The 15,100-nt window shown below is 36.9% G+C and overlaps 1 protein-coding gene across 1 annotated transcript in view; it reads left to right on the top strand.

Moving 5' to 3' along the window:
• ANOS1 (anosmin 1) overlaps positions 1–15,100 on the top strand; it is a 130,702-nt gene that overhangs the window by 52,809 nt on the left and 62,793 nt on the right. The window lies entirely within an intron of this gene.

Below are 15,100 nucleotides of genomic sequence, written 5' to 3'. Positions count from 1 at the left end.
AAAAGTAACAGGAAACAAGAAAATGTAAACTCTTATGTTTTCAACAGGTCTTGGAATTCTTAAGTGCCAAACATGTTTTGTATGCTCAGAATCTATTGACCAAAATCCTTTTTGAATTACAAATTATTTTCAGCTTGAAAGCCTGTTGTTAGGGAAATGCAGCCTGTGAATGCTAATTTGGATCTACTTTAGCAATTAAGAGCTGTAGTTTGAGCTGGACACATTTTCTGTGAACAGTTCTTTATTATAAATGTGTGAATGCAACACCTAGAAGTTATGCTAATGAAGTTTCTATTAAGTTAAACAGACAATGTTAGTACTTAAATACAATATTTTTGAAACTGGTAAAAAAAGGTTTAGAAACCAGTACAGTTGCAAAATTGTTGTAGAAGTTTGTGTATTCTGTATTGTTAAGAAGCTTCAGCAGATAAAGTTTGCTGTTAAATCCTGTGCAATAATTTAGGTACTCATTGAAAGGGATAGACAAGAACAATGAGATTAATAACTCACCACTTTATAGACATTTTTACAGTAAAAATTAAAACATTGGCAGGCAATTTTTATTGCTTTAAAATTGCTGAACTTTAGCATTAAAGTTTTAAAGTTCCATATTTTGACATTATGCTGAAAATGTGCTCATCTGTGGACAAAATGATCTACCAATCCTTCACTGATAAATGTAAAACTAATTGCACTGGAAAGAAATAGTAGGACAGAATTGAAACTTCTTTTAGGGCAAGCTGTTCCACACCTCGAGTAAACAAATGCATAAAGACAGTTGAACAATGTAAAACTTTTACTTCAGAAGCTGCTGCTGAAAAAATGCAAATTCGGATAAATATTTACAAAACATTCATTCATACAACAGAGATGGTAAATGAATGAGGAAAAAAAGAGCTTTTGCCATTAAGAGTCTCAGTTTTCAGCTATCTATTATCATAATGTGTTATGATATGATCAGGAGTTATCTTTCAAGACTCAATTAAAGCAATTAGAGCAGTATTGAAAGCCTGCTGAATTAAATGCAGATATCATTGATGTCAGTTGACTTTGATTCTAAGCCAAATTGGTTACTTGTGATTATTTTTTTCAGTTTTAAAATCTTATTTCCTATCATAGGGTTTTCGGAATACAATTCCTTGCTCTTCCTCTGATTTTCATTTGGTCAGTAGTATATCTTCATTTCTTCCATTTTAAGCTCTTCAGGGTTTGATTACTATGTGTTTGTTTATATTTTTGCTATCTACCAATATACCAGTTATAGGAAAGATAAGAGATACTTTTCTCTCTCCTTCAGCCTGGATTCTTCATGCTGCTGAGAAGCACTTGAGAAACTCCTGAGCTTTTTAAAAAGAGAATTTCTGAAAACCATTGCAGAGACTCCAGACTCTTGTTTTGAATGAAGAAGATGCAGAGCAAAGAGTGTGTAGTTGGCATGGAGGGTGAGATATTGTAGAGTGGTAAAAGGCAAGGACAATTCACATCTTGGCTGGGATTTGGAAATTCTTGCTACAGACCATTGAGGCCAGAACTGTAACCTGGTAAATTCTCCAATTCCCTTAACTTCTTGCTTTCAGAGGGGACATGTGAGAATGTAATAAAAAGCTTGACTTTGCTCTGTAATACATGTATCAGTTTGAAAATAAAATAAGAAGTTGAGATATATGCAATATATTATTGCAAACACTATTGTCCAGCCTTAAAGTATAAAGGCTTTTTGCCTGAAGTAGTAGCAAACTTAAACAGTATAAAAATTATTTAATGAAAAGATTTAAGTTTCTGTGTGAAAATTTGTTTATTGGACGAGTTATATGCAGGATGGTGGCATTAGAGTCTTCTTTTTGATTACATTTTGTAGCTCTCAGATTGCTCAAATTTATATGCTTGTGTTTGAGAACTTGAGTAAAAATAGGGCAAATAATGCTTTATTATTTTAGAATGCAGTACCCCTTTCTTTCATCAGTCTACATCTTCTAAATGCAAGAGAAAAAAGCACTAGTGCTTAATATTTTATTTATTTAGTGGTCACTTTGAAGTCCCAAATAATTTTTCACTTTAGTAAAAGGCTGAGGAAAAAAGCAAATTTTCAAGACACAATTTGTTTCGGGATTGGCTGCCCACTAGGCTGTATCTGTTGATGTGTGAAAGGAAAATCTTCCCTGTCCTCAGCTCCTGGACCCATCCCAGTGCTTTATGTTGACTTGGCAGTGGGCAAGGTGGTCAGCTTACACCTTGGAGGCTTGTCAGCACTGCCAGCCTAAAAGTTTGTTTAGATTTTTAACTGAAGTACTAGAGAGCAAACACAGTGGGCAGCCCAGACAGAGCGGGAGGACAGAAGCAGAGCTGGTGCCCACTGCTGATTTGGTTCATGCTGTTCTTGGAGCCACACCTGCTCATCTCTGCCAACTGCTTCCTCACTCTCCTTATAAAGGACAATGGGACTGGAGTCTCCCTTGCAGTACTTAACAACTGGGGGTGAGAATGCCATTTCTGGATTTCATCTTGGCTAATACTTTTGTATGCCTCTCACTTAACCTTCGCTGATGGTTTTGTAAAGACACCATCTCTCATGCCCAAACTGAATTAAATGAGTTGGAAAACACTATTGTTCTGTTTTCATATCACATGATTTGCACTTGGTTGGAATGGCTGTGCAAGAAGCAAGGCTCTGGAAGGTAAAGCCCACTGCTGGTCTTGTACTGTGCATGATCTGCATAAAGCTGAATAAAGCTTTTGTAAGGCATTAGCATAATTTGGAGGGGGTGGTGGTGATGGTGGTGGTGTGTGTGGAACTAAACAGAAAACACTGAAAAGCTTTAGCATATACACACTCTCAAGCATATTTATATATAGGGGAGGATGGTAAGTATTCTGGACTGATGATGTGTTCCTTGTGTAGACTTGGAAAGTAAATGCCACTGTTTAGTCTGCTTCTGCTTTCCTATGTTTTTGAAGACACTGTTTCAAGCATGAAATGTCCCTGTCTTCTATACTATGTATTCTATTAGTCAAAGTGATCCTTTTAAAGCTACATTTCTGCTTATTATTTTAAAAGAAGTCTTGCTGTAAGGTAGCTGTCATTTAGAAAAAAAACCCAGTAAAATTCTGTGATGGGAGAAATAGCTTTCGGACACTCAGATAGGAAATGTAATGATTGATTGTCCTTCTTGGGAATAACTGGAGCAGTTTGAGTTATTAGTATGGCACATAACAAACTTCAGAGTATTTTTTTCTTCTGAGATATTACATGGAAGTTTGCAGAGTAAATGAAATTTAGTTCTACTATTACAGTGGGAAAGAGCAAAATGTGCCAAAACTATCCATGAAGGAAATAAAGTAAAGCTCTTAAAAGAAAGCCTTTGCTTATAGTATTTGCCGTGCAAATCAGTTACTTGGGAACAGTTGGTGCTAATAAATTAGCTTAAAATGCATTACAGATGAGGCTGGTATGTTTTTTCTCTTCAACTTCTTTGATTGGATTTGTGCCTGAAGAGATATGATGACATTTTTTAGGAACTGAGCTGTAATGGTTTTTGGCTAGAAGTATTCTTCTACTTTAAAAAATATTTTAATGGCCTTAACACCATACCTTTGTCTTACTGTTGTCAGGTCCAGGAGAGGAGAGAAACACAAAATTTTATCAGCAGCTGGTTTGGCAGTACAGAGCTTTTCAATACTCTTCTATCAAATTACTTACAGGGACGTAATTACAGTGACATAAAAGAGCTTTTACTGGCACAGACTGCTTCAACTTAACTGTGATAGGCTCTGTCTTTAAGAGCACATTTTATGGTATTGTAAGATTCATCCAGATTTGAATGACTTTATGTATCATGTGTCTTTATAACCAAAATAAAGCCTGAGATATACTCAAGAAGTTTAGATTTTCTAACACAGATGAAGTCCATCTTTGCCTACAGTGATGCTCCCTTGCTGGAAAAGCTCTTATGTTGAAAATATCTTGATGTATTTGTTCATCTTTGTTGGTCATCTTCAGGCCTGGAAAGGACTGCAGTAGTTACACTGAGCAAGAAAATGCATGAAAGAAGCAAGTATATCTACTGTAGTGGTCACAATTTAGAAGAACAGAATCTTTAAGCTACTTTTTAATATCTGAAGGAAAATTATAGTCATAGAAGAAAACTAAAAAAAAGACATTATTTGAAGTGAGTGTCTTAAAAATTCAGATACAGAAGAGATTAAAATTAAAAAGAGACGGATGTATTTGGACAATGAGCTGTGACAGCTGTTACTGCTTTTGCCTTTTGTAAGAATATGACTAAAAAGATTGTTTATGTAAGTGGCTTGGCCTAAATGTTGTTTCAGAATTTGTGCCAAATACATTAATTATTCTTAAGATACTTTGAGCCAAAATATGTCTCCTTGATTGCCTAGGTGACTTCTACTAATTTTAATGAAGATTGCATGTTTTAATTGAAGCAGAAAATTGGGTCTCTGATACTGAGGTTGTTTCTATAGGAATGTATAGGCAATTTTAGGATACTCGAAGAGCACTTTTGTCAGATGCATGCAAACTTTTATAGCGTTCCATTAAGCAATTGTAAAATGCAGAACAGAGGGATTATATTTCTTCAGTCAGGCATGATTCAGATGTTTTTAGTTGTCAAATCCTGAAATATTCTTCATTCTCATGTATCTAAAACCTCTAGTCAAACCTTTTGAGCTGTTTCCTACAAAAGGTAGTTTTTTTCCTGATTTGAAAAAATTGTAAAAAATTGGAATTTAGAATAAAAACTGTGTATCTATTTTGTTACAAGTAGTTCTATAAACATTTTCGGTCTACTAGGAATTTTCTCTCTAGGCAGTGAGAACTTTTCATGGTGGTAGGAAACTTTTATCTAACTGCCTTGTGGAGGTTACTGAAAATAGAGATTTTTTTTTAAACATTATCAATTGATGCATTTATTTAGGCAAATGTAGGATAGTTACCCTAAAGTGCTTATATATTAACCTCTAGCAATTTGTGCAAAGAAGTATTGTGGAAAAAATAAAAAGACAAGGACAATTTGCTTGAATAAGCAAATACTAGTGTCTTGATGGTTCCATATATAGACTTAAAATATTTGAAATGTTACAGCAAGATAAAATTCTATAAATTCAGATTGGGTTGAGGGAATAAATATGAGTAAAATCATGTAGCATGTAAAATCATGTGACTGGTGGTAAACCAGATTATATTTTATGTCTTGTAGAGAAGTCTCTTCTTGAGAAGTTTTCTGTCTACTTTTCTGAGTGTTCTTATATTTAAGAAACAGAATACAGCGGCAAAATTATTAATGTCTGCCTGAAATAGTTGTTACCGAAGTAGTCTGTTTTCAGGAATATTCTGGAATATTATAGTTGATGGGTAAGAAGTGATTACTCAACACTATAATTCCACCATGCCAGTCAAATTAACAGTACTTTGACCACTGGTAGGATTTGAGATTGAGACACCTGAATTTTGAAATCTGTATGTTATTATGTGACGGAGATATCCAGACTGTTGTCAACAGGGATCAAGTTAGTAACCTCCAGAGACACAATCATCCTGCCCTCTAGGAAACACCTGGATGTCATCCACTGGTTCTTCATGTGCCTTGACTGTATTGATGAGATCTCCATCAGCTAATGACAAGTTCAGTCCCTGTCTCCCCTGTCTCATGCAGCTTAGATATCTGAGACTGAATCTTGTAGAAGGGCCCTATTGTTTTTTCACACGTGAACACCTCATTCCATTGGAGTTTCTTTAGCCTTCTGGAGGCATTCATGTGGGGCTGGCAGGTGTGAGATGCCTAAGAAAAAGTGTTTGGCTTTCAGGAGTAGCAGCTGGAAGCTAGTTGCCATTATATTAGATATAGATATAGGTTAGTGGGCAATGGTCCTTGGTACTTTCTTTCCTGATGTTTGGTTTCAAAAGGAGGATTTAACTAATTAAAGAAAATCCCTATAAGATTTCATTGAAAGAGCTATAGAGATAAAGCATTTAGAAAATAATAATTAAAAAACAAACAAACAAACAAAAAAAACAAAAAAGCCCAAAAAAAACCCCAAAACAAAACAGGGTAATATCCTGACTGAGTGAAAAGCTGCAGTATTTGCTTACACATTAATTTACCCCCAAGGATGTACTGCAGTCCTTACAGATGACTTCACACAAAAGCAGGTTTTTTGCCTTCCCACCCCCTTTTCTATTTCCTTCATTGCTTGTTGCCGTTGTTTTCCTTCTTGCAGTTGCAAGGAGTCCTCCAACCTGCCGTCTTATCACTCCTGCCTAACTTAACCCTGTTTTTATTGAGATATGTGGTAAAAAATATCATCCAGTTAGAGCTGCTGCAACTCCAAAGCTCTCAAGTAAAGGTTTTTCAGGACTGTCAAGTTTCGCAGTTTACAATGACAGTAACTATAGACCAGCTCACAGCTACATGCTTCCTTTACAACATTGAGCATTCTGGTACTCTTATCTAGACGTGCCTTACTGTGAGATTTAGGATGCCTCTGAGCAAGAGAGGGAGTCAATTCCTGAGATTGGTGGCCACCTGCAATCTGTGCTGATTTAATCTGGAATTATGACTTCTGGTTCAGACCCTTTGGCTGTAGTTCATTAACTAGTGTGCCTTTCCTTGCATATATTTGCATAAAAAGGCAAGCTATCCATTTAGTCTGTCAGCATAGTGCTATGCAATGTGCTGGTTTCAAGACAGCTGTCTGGGGGCTTGATGCCAATTTACTTCCATAATCTTGCTCTCTGATACCTTTGAGAACTTGCTCAAAAGTCCTGTTAAGATGAATGGTGGAAAACTAGGTGAAGCATTACATATCCCAAATGCCCACTTAACATTTTTTTGCTGTGCTACAGCACCACCTTTATCACAATTATGTTCCATTTCAAAGAGTCATAGAATCATTTAGGTAGGAAAGATAATCAAATTCAAGTGTTAAAGATCATTTCATCATCTTTACATCTGCACACTATGATGGCTCACTTTAGGATGTCTAGAAGTGTATTACTCTCAGTCTTTGCCTTTCTGTATTGCAGTTCATGACAGGAAATATCAGTGTGTTTGAATAACATTTGAGATTGGTGAATAATTAATTAAAATACACAGTTTACAAGTTAAAGTTAAAAAAATAAAACATGCCTTTTGAGTCACAATTCTAGAGTACCTCTAGGAATGATGCATGATATGTGGCAGCTAAATTTCAAATTTAAGAAAAGCTTTGGAAGAATTTTGCTTACCCGATTATCAATCTGCATTTATACAGTGATGAAATGTAGTGATGCTTGTTTGAGCTGCAGAGGTGGACTGTAACATTCATGTACACTGAAAGCAGAGTGTGCTCCTGTGATGCAGTCTGTGACAGTCTGGAAAGACAAAGTGTCTTCCCTTCTGCCTTGGAAGTAGAAATGGAAGTAGGGGAATGCCCAGTAGTCTGTCCCAGATTTTGACAGGGAAAATGTATCCAGCTTGATTCTTCCAGCACAAGGTTGAAGTTTGATTTAACAGTTTATGTTCTATGACAGTTTAGTCACAACTATTTGTTTATTAACTCAGCTGCCAGTTTGTCCTGCTTACCTTTCAACACCATGTTAACCTTCATTACTCAGCCTTGGAGGGAAAATCAGATATTAGTTGGTTTTTAGACTGTGGTTTTATGGCTGGCTTGAGCTGTTTTAAGTTCAGGCTTTCACTTAAAGAAGTGTTTACAGACTCCTCTCTCTTTCCTTTTTGCACAAGTCCCTAACCCAGATGTCTGATTTTTATGAGACGACTGTGTGAGCTGAATGTGAAAGTTTGCTTACCTAAAAACTGGTCCATTTTTCATCTAGAATGCCTCTTCTAGCACCATTGAAAGAAATAGGCTAGTAGGAGCTAGTCCCAGTTCAGGACTGCCCCTGTTTGGGTGGCATTATGGATTTAGATTTTCTTATTCTCATCACATAACCATAACCTAAAAACCCATAACAATTAAAGGAATATATATGGATGCTTTAGTAGTAGTCTTCTTGCTCATGTGTAACATGCATTGAAAAATAGTAGGAGAGAAGGCCATTTTTAAGTAACTTGAAAAGAATTTGAAACAAAATAGCTATTTTAGGTTACTTTGTTTATTTTTTTCCTCAGCTAATATGTGAAACTATCTCAACTTTAAAGTATTTCCGAGCAGTGTTTATGAATTATGTAAACGAAAAAGATTTTAGTAATTTAATGTTTCATTAGACTGTGTTAAGATATATGAAGAGATTATTGTGAGAAGATGCACACTGTCTCCACAAAAGATTCAATGAATACAATAGGGTTTCTAAACATGGGACAGAAAAACATGCAGTGGATAGTGGGAATATATCTGAAAAAGCCAAGATGAACATAGAAAACTTTTCAGACTTTCCTGTAACTTTTTGCCTTTTTCTTCCTGTTGTACTTGGGATTAATGGAATGATAGCTTCCGCTTTTATAGAATGAAGCAATATTTCTATTACATAAATAGAATCCAATTCTAAAAGTACTTGTAGGAGCACCATATTTGTTATTGCTGATCACTGGTTTACTCTGAAATTTTAAAAATCCAAATTTATTGTCCTTAGATTTTTTTCCTTCCTCTCAGATACTTGTATCATCAGTCTACTTTAGGTTAATAAGATTTTCCATCGAAGCAACAAGCATAACTTCTGAGTACAATGGAAACTTTCTAGAGTTACTATTATTAGAATGATTGGTATATAATTAAAACTATATAGGCCGGGCAACAGAATGTAAATTGCACACTTCAGAGTAGGCGATTAATATATTTTTTTTAAGACAACCTCCTATTTTATTTTCTGTTCCTTTTTCTCCTTTTCCTCCCCCTTTTGCCATAATTGCGTGAAGAGGCACGCACAGATGCCTGCTGCCAGCGTGTGATGCTTAACCTGACCGTCAGAGCAGCCTCACAAAGGAAGGCTTTTCAGGTCCCCCAGTGAAACAACCACTGCATTTTATTGTGGCGTGAAATTAGAAGTGAAAAGCCCTATGGCTCTTGCTATTTAGTAATGCGGAATATGTCGTTTCTGATGGTGATGGCAGTGCTGGGAGGGAAATGGAAAGCCAGGGGAGAGAAACAAAGTAACGATTTAGACAAAGAGGGCCTCCGTTTTTTCTTTTTGTCGTCTCTGATTGTTCGGTGGTCTATAAAACCATAGAACTGTGGTGGATACAAGCAAAAAGAACATTTAGTTGCGGCTCTCTCATTCAGAAATGTATGTGTGAATTTGCAGGGTGATGTATAAGGCGAGTCATCTGTTATCAGAAGAGTTCACTAGTTTAACTCATTTATAAAACGGCAACAAAAAATTTGACTTTGCTTGGAGGGAACAGTGCTGCTCTGACAGACACTTTAAGTTGCACAGCAAGATGGTGTTTATAACAAGACTGTGTGTGGTTTCCTGAAGCTGCCTTCTAACAGATTGCAAGGGGAAAGTGCCAGCTTGAAGAGGCTTTCCCTTGTCTGTTTAAAATTAAAAGAATGATGTTTTCTCAATGGAAATTCTTTACATATATAAAATGTCAAAATATTTATGCTCACTTTTACTTTAAAAGTATTATGTAATCACTAAAGCAAATGGTCAACTATTAGAAAATGAAAAGGCAGTTTGTTAGAGACACCTTTTTGTACGTAACATAGGCTTCTTTTTTATAGAATAATAGATTAATTTATGTTGGAATAGACCTGTAAGGTCATCAAGTGTAACTGTAGTTATCCATGAGCTAAGCACTGTCACTACTGCTGGAAAAAACTGGTAAAAGTCCATTGACAATTCTAATATTTGGAAGGGAAAAGCTGTTACATTTTGCAGCCTTGTGTTGTTAGCAGTAAATATTACTGCTATTTTTGTTCCATCTGCATGGAAGTGGTGGCTGGGAACAGTGGCCTGGAAACAGTAGTGACATATGGGTGGAAATTTTCTTACTGTATTGCTTACTGTCTAAGTTCCAGATTCAATCTTGGAGAAGCTTTAAGAGCAGAAATGAAAAGGTTGACTGATCTGTGACAGATTGGTGGAACAGATGAAAACATGAAAAATCAGTTTTTTGGTAATTTGCACTGCAGGACTGCGGCCTGAAGAAAGTTTGAACACAGAAACAAAACTGCTAATATTGTTTAATTTAGGGAGCTTATTTCATTGTACATTAATACACTGCCAAAGTCTGTATGTAAGCAATAGCACAGAAAGAAGCAGGAAGGTACTAAGCAATTAAAGCTATTACCACTATCAAAAAGAGTCTATTACAGAGAGCTTCTAAATGTTTTTAAAGTGTATCACTCTTAGTTGAATTTAAAATAATTTATGCACTTGTTGCAGTATATATTTTTGTATGTGCACTTGTGCTTCAGGCTTGACTTGCTGCTTTATAGCATTTTGCCAATGCTGTGTCTTATATCTTGACAGGGGAAAACTCAGAATATAGAGATTTAGAATAAGGGCTAGGAAGAGGCTTGGAAAAAAACCCAAATTCATTGGCTCTTGGTGTAACACATAGGAGCAAGGTAAAAAGGATAGGGAAATGATCTTTGAGGCAAGTTTGAACAGGGATAATTAGAACAGCAGTTTTAAGTCCATAGTAGGTTGGTAGATGAATCAAAGATATGAAGAAAGAAAAGAGTGTAAAAAAGTATTACCTCTGTAGCAAAGATGTGGCAGTGGAACAGCATTGGCACTGAGAAAAAGCCAAAATGTTTGTACCTATTATAAACATTTCAAAAGAACTCCAGGAGGATCAGAAGTTCTGCTAGGGCATACCCCTTCATGGTGAAAGGTTGACATTTAAGGCACTTTTCTAGAGAAGAGCTCATTGCTTATACAAGAGAAAACAACTTCAACAGGAGAGAGAAGGTTCCAGCAAATATTCTATGTTTAGGAGATTCATCCTCAATGTAGGAGATTTGAGTTTAATTCCATGTTTCAAAATCAGGCAAAATAAGAGCTGAAATTGTTCTTTGGGGACTGTTAAACTTTAGGCTATGAGGCAGAAAAAGAGAAGTACGTGTCCCAGCTTTATATGCTGGTACAAAACCCTGTAAACAAATTTTGACAAGAACTGGTCAGGAATGAACTAATGTTTGTAATGTTTGGAAGCCAATTTTCTGTTGACATCGATGGCCATGATTTTGACTTGGTAACAAAGAATAGAAACGTGAAAAGAGTCTTAGGATTAGTCTGTCCTTTCAAACAAACACTTCTGTTGGCAAAATTTGACGTGCCAGACAACTGAACTATACAGATAGATACCAAGCTGTCAGAGTTGAAAGTTGTTTTCATTCTAAAAGGGTTATGATTGAAACTGCTACATTTCTACTGAAGTGTGATGATATGACTTCCCCTCTTCTTCTTCTTCTTATTTTTTTTTCTTTTAAAGTAACTTACTTCCCAAATATTTTATGTCAAAACAGTTCCATTTTCAACACTTTCAGTGATTCTTGTCTTCAGTACATGTACATTTTTTCTGGCAGCTTTTACTTTCTGTTTAATTTTGGGAATTAACAACAAAGGCTGCTTGGACTTCCAGAATATTTGACCTGAAGTTCTTGGCAATGATCTTGGTCTTTCTGGTGCCATAATTTTAGGAACAAAGCCTGTAATGCCACTTTGTATGTTTAAAGGTCTGACAGACTTAGCTGATATACTGTGACTGGCCCTTTCCCTATCTCTGTTCCAGGAAATACTGGTACTGTGCCTAGTCAGATCCTATAGGTCATAAGGCTTCCTTTATTTACTTAGGGTATTGAAGGTATTCAGTAACTCAAATTGCTAACTGTTAATATTGTGGGACTGGCCCACTGATGTTGTGTACAGAAATGAGCTGGGCAGTTAAGAAAAATAAAGGTTTCAAGCTCATGTTTTTGTTAGATAACCAACAATTGGCTCTTCGGAATATTTCCTTCACTCTAAGTCCTAATTTGATACTAGTGAGTTTGCATAACCGTGGAGAGTGGTGATGCCTGTATCTGTGTGTGCTTTCAGTCCCTCCACCCAAGTAAAATAAATACACACCAAATGCAGCTATTTACTGTAGCAGTTTAAACTACACTGCTCAACTTTGCACCCAGGTGAATTTCTCAGAAACGTTCCATTCTGCTCTGAAATAACCATTTGATTGACCAGACCACTCTCCAAAGTGCTGGTAACAGATAGGAGACAGTTGCACCTAAACCTGCTGTGGTTTGCTTCACTAGATAATGTTTCTATGATGTTAGATGTTTCTGAGCTTTGTATGAGGCTGAGTGAGCATAACTGTATTCAAGGTTCTGACCATATCTCTGCTAAAGTAGCAAAATAGAGCTTCAAAGAAACGTGTCAATGCATTGTCCTTCTCTTACTTGTTTGGTTATTATTTTGAACTTTTTTTTCCTATGTTCTTCAAAATTTTGTAATTGGAAAACACTTTAGGTATGTTCTGCATGGCTTGATGAAGTGAAGGGTGTAGTGGACTGCTGAGACACTGACAGTCCCATCTGCAGAGACATTTCCTCTTTATTGAAAGCATATTTCTTGGATGTGAAACCAGAAGTTAAACTTTTTAATGTTGGTTTAGAAGTTTAATTTTAAAAAGTATTTCTTATCTAAAGTAAGTGATATATCTTCAGTTCCATATTTCACCTGCAGGTTGTATATGTCATCCTCCTTAGATAAGAATTATTAAAAATAAATCTCAGTTGCATATATAATATGTTTTGTGTCTCTGTTTCATTATTCTTTTCACAAGGGGTGTACCAAAATCTGCCAGGAAATACAATTCTCATTCCTCGTGACTAAGGTTACTGCTGAATGGCTTATGCTCCTTCTCATGTTTTCATGTTAGAACTCAAGACAAAGTTTTGTAGTCTGACAACCAAACCCTTGGCACTTTTAAGGCCAAGTTACTTTGCATGAGGTCCCATGTGAATTAACCAGTAAAGTCTCTTAGGGTGTTAATCTCAGATTAATCCCAACCTGCAGGTGCACCCTTGTGTGATGTGTTACAATATAATGTGATGGTGGCCATGTGGCTGCTGTTCCTTGTCCCTGTCAGTTCCTAATTGCTACTATAGGACCCTGAAGGTTTGTGCTTCATTGTTTTACCTTACAGTTGCTGAGGATTCAGAGTAGTTAAAGTAGCTGTAACTGCACCTCCAACAGAGACACCATTCCATTCATTTCTGTGCCAACCATTTTGTTGTTTCCTTGTTCTGAATAGTAGACTTTTAGAAAATACAAAGCAATCATTATTAGCCCTAAAACTCTCTGAATGTTGGCTACAAATGAAGAATTTTTCTTTATCTATATATTTTTATATATAACATTTACTGGTTAGACTAAAGCAGTACTTGCAGTTGATAAATTCCACATTAGCAACCTGTTCCTTATCATCCTACCACAATCCACGTCAGGATGTCCTCGATATAGAACAATAAAAAACACATTTCAAGAAATCTAAAACCCTCTAACTGTTTAAAACCTGAGACTTGGCTTTCATTCAAAACCAGCTCTACAATTAGCAATACTTTCAGACAATATCAGCTGGGTTCCCAGTGTACATGATAATGTCACTGAATAACCCCAACTGTAACTAATTTAATTAAGACTTGATCCTCGAATACAAAATCACTCCTTTTCACCAAATCATGATGCTCACTGACCTACGGGAGAGAAAACAGGCAACACAGACAGGGAACCATTCTCTGTCATTTAACCCTTTTGTTTATTCAGTTACAAAGGAAATATATTACTAGTGTAATTCTCATGAGAACCTCTTTAACATAAACAGAGGAGTAGCTCCAGGTAGCCTCATGAAACTACTATTTTACACAAAAAGATTATGTTTCACAGTTGTTTCTATTAGGTTTTCAAAGTTTCGAACATACGTAAACGCCTCCCAGTCTACGTTGTGTAACTGAATTTTAGGAGTTGGTTGTGGCTTAAGCCAAGCTGACAACTAAGCCCCACACAGCTTCTCAGTCAGTTCCCCCCATGATGGCATGGGGCCAGAGATTCAGAAGAGTAAAAATGATAGAACTTGTGGTTTGAGATAGAGAGTTTTGTAGGTGAAGTTGTGCATCTGAGCAGAGCAAAACCTTGAATTCATTCACTGCTTCCTGTGAAGAGGCAGGCATTCAGCTATCTTCAGGAAAGCCAGGCTCCATCACACCTAACAGTTGCTTGGGAGGACAAAGGCTCTGAATCACTCTGAATGCCCTGCCCTTCTTTCTTCACCCATCATTATGTACTCAGCACCATGCCTTATGGCATAGGATAGCTATCCCTTGGGTCAGCTGGGATAATCTGTCCCTGCTGTGTGCCCTCCCAACTCCTTGTGCACCCCAGCCCTCACTGGTGGGATGGGGTGAGGAGCAGAAAAGGCCTTGATGCTCTATGTAAGCACTTGTAAGTGCTGCTCAGCAGTAACAAAAACATCCCGATTATCAACACTGCTTCCAGCACAAATCCAAAACATATCCCGTATGAGCTACTGTGAAGAAAATTATCCCAACTTAAACCGGCACAGAGCTAAAATGTTACACTGAGTTCTAGAAAGCTGATGACTAGTGCTCTGATGATTCATTCTGCTAATGAGGGAGGAGAAGGAAAAGGGAGAGCAAGAGACTGACTTGGTGTAATATGGATCTTACAAATGCCGAGAGGCTTCTTGAACAGCATATATCAACCTGCAAGCTAATATGACACCTACTGATTCTGCAGTTGAGCCCTTCTCTTTGGGTTCATGGATTTTTTTCAGCCTGAGTAATTGACTGATATTTTAGGTCAGCTTTACTTCTGATAGTTTATTTTAAACAAGATAGATGTGTTCAGTGAGTGTCTGACCTGATAGGGTGTATGAACACCTGAAATTGCTTATAGCTGCACTGCTTCAATGTCTTATCTTTGGCACTTAAGTCATGAGGAGAGCTCGCCCACAAGCTGAGTGCAATACCATGTGATACCATGAGCCACTCACAGGGAGCAGTGCTCATGTGAAGCCTTTGAATCAGTTGAGCTATCCAGCATGGGTTTTGGTAGAGCATTGGGAATGACCCATTGGGGAAGTGAGATTCACCTACCTGCCCATGTAGGATTCTTCACTCT

This window comes from Sylvia atricapilla, chromosome 2, assembly GCF_009819655.1.
Source record: "Sylvia atricapilla isolate bSylAtr1 chromosome 2, bSylAtr1.pri, whole genome shotgun sequence".
Classification (NCBI taxonomy): domain Eukaryota; kingdom Metazoa; phylum Chordata; class Aves; order Passeriformes; family Sylviidae; genus Sylvia; species Sylvia atricapilla.
The sequence above is the reverse complement of the archived record's forward strand: the minus strand, read 5'-3'. Positions and strand labels throughout refer to the sequence as shown.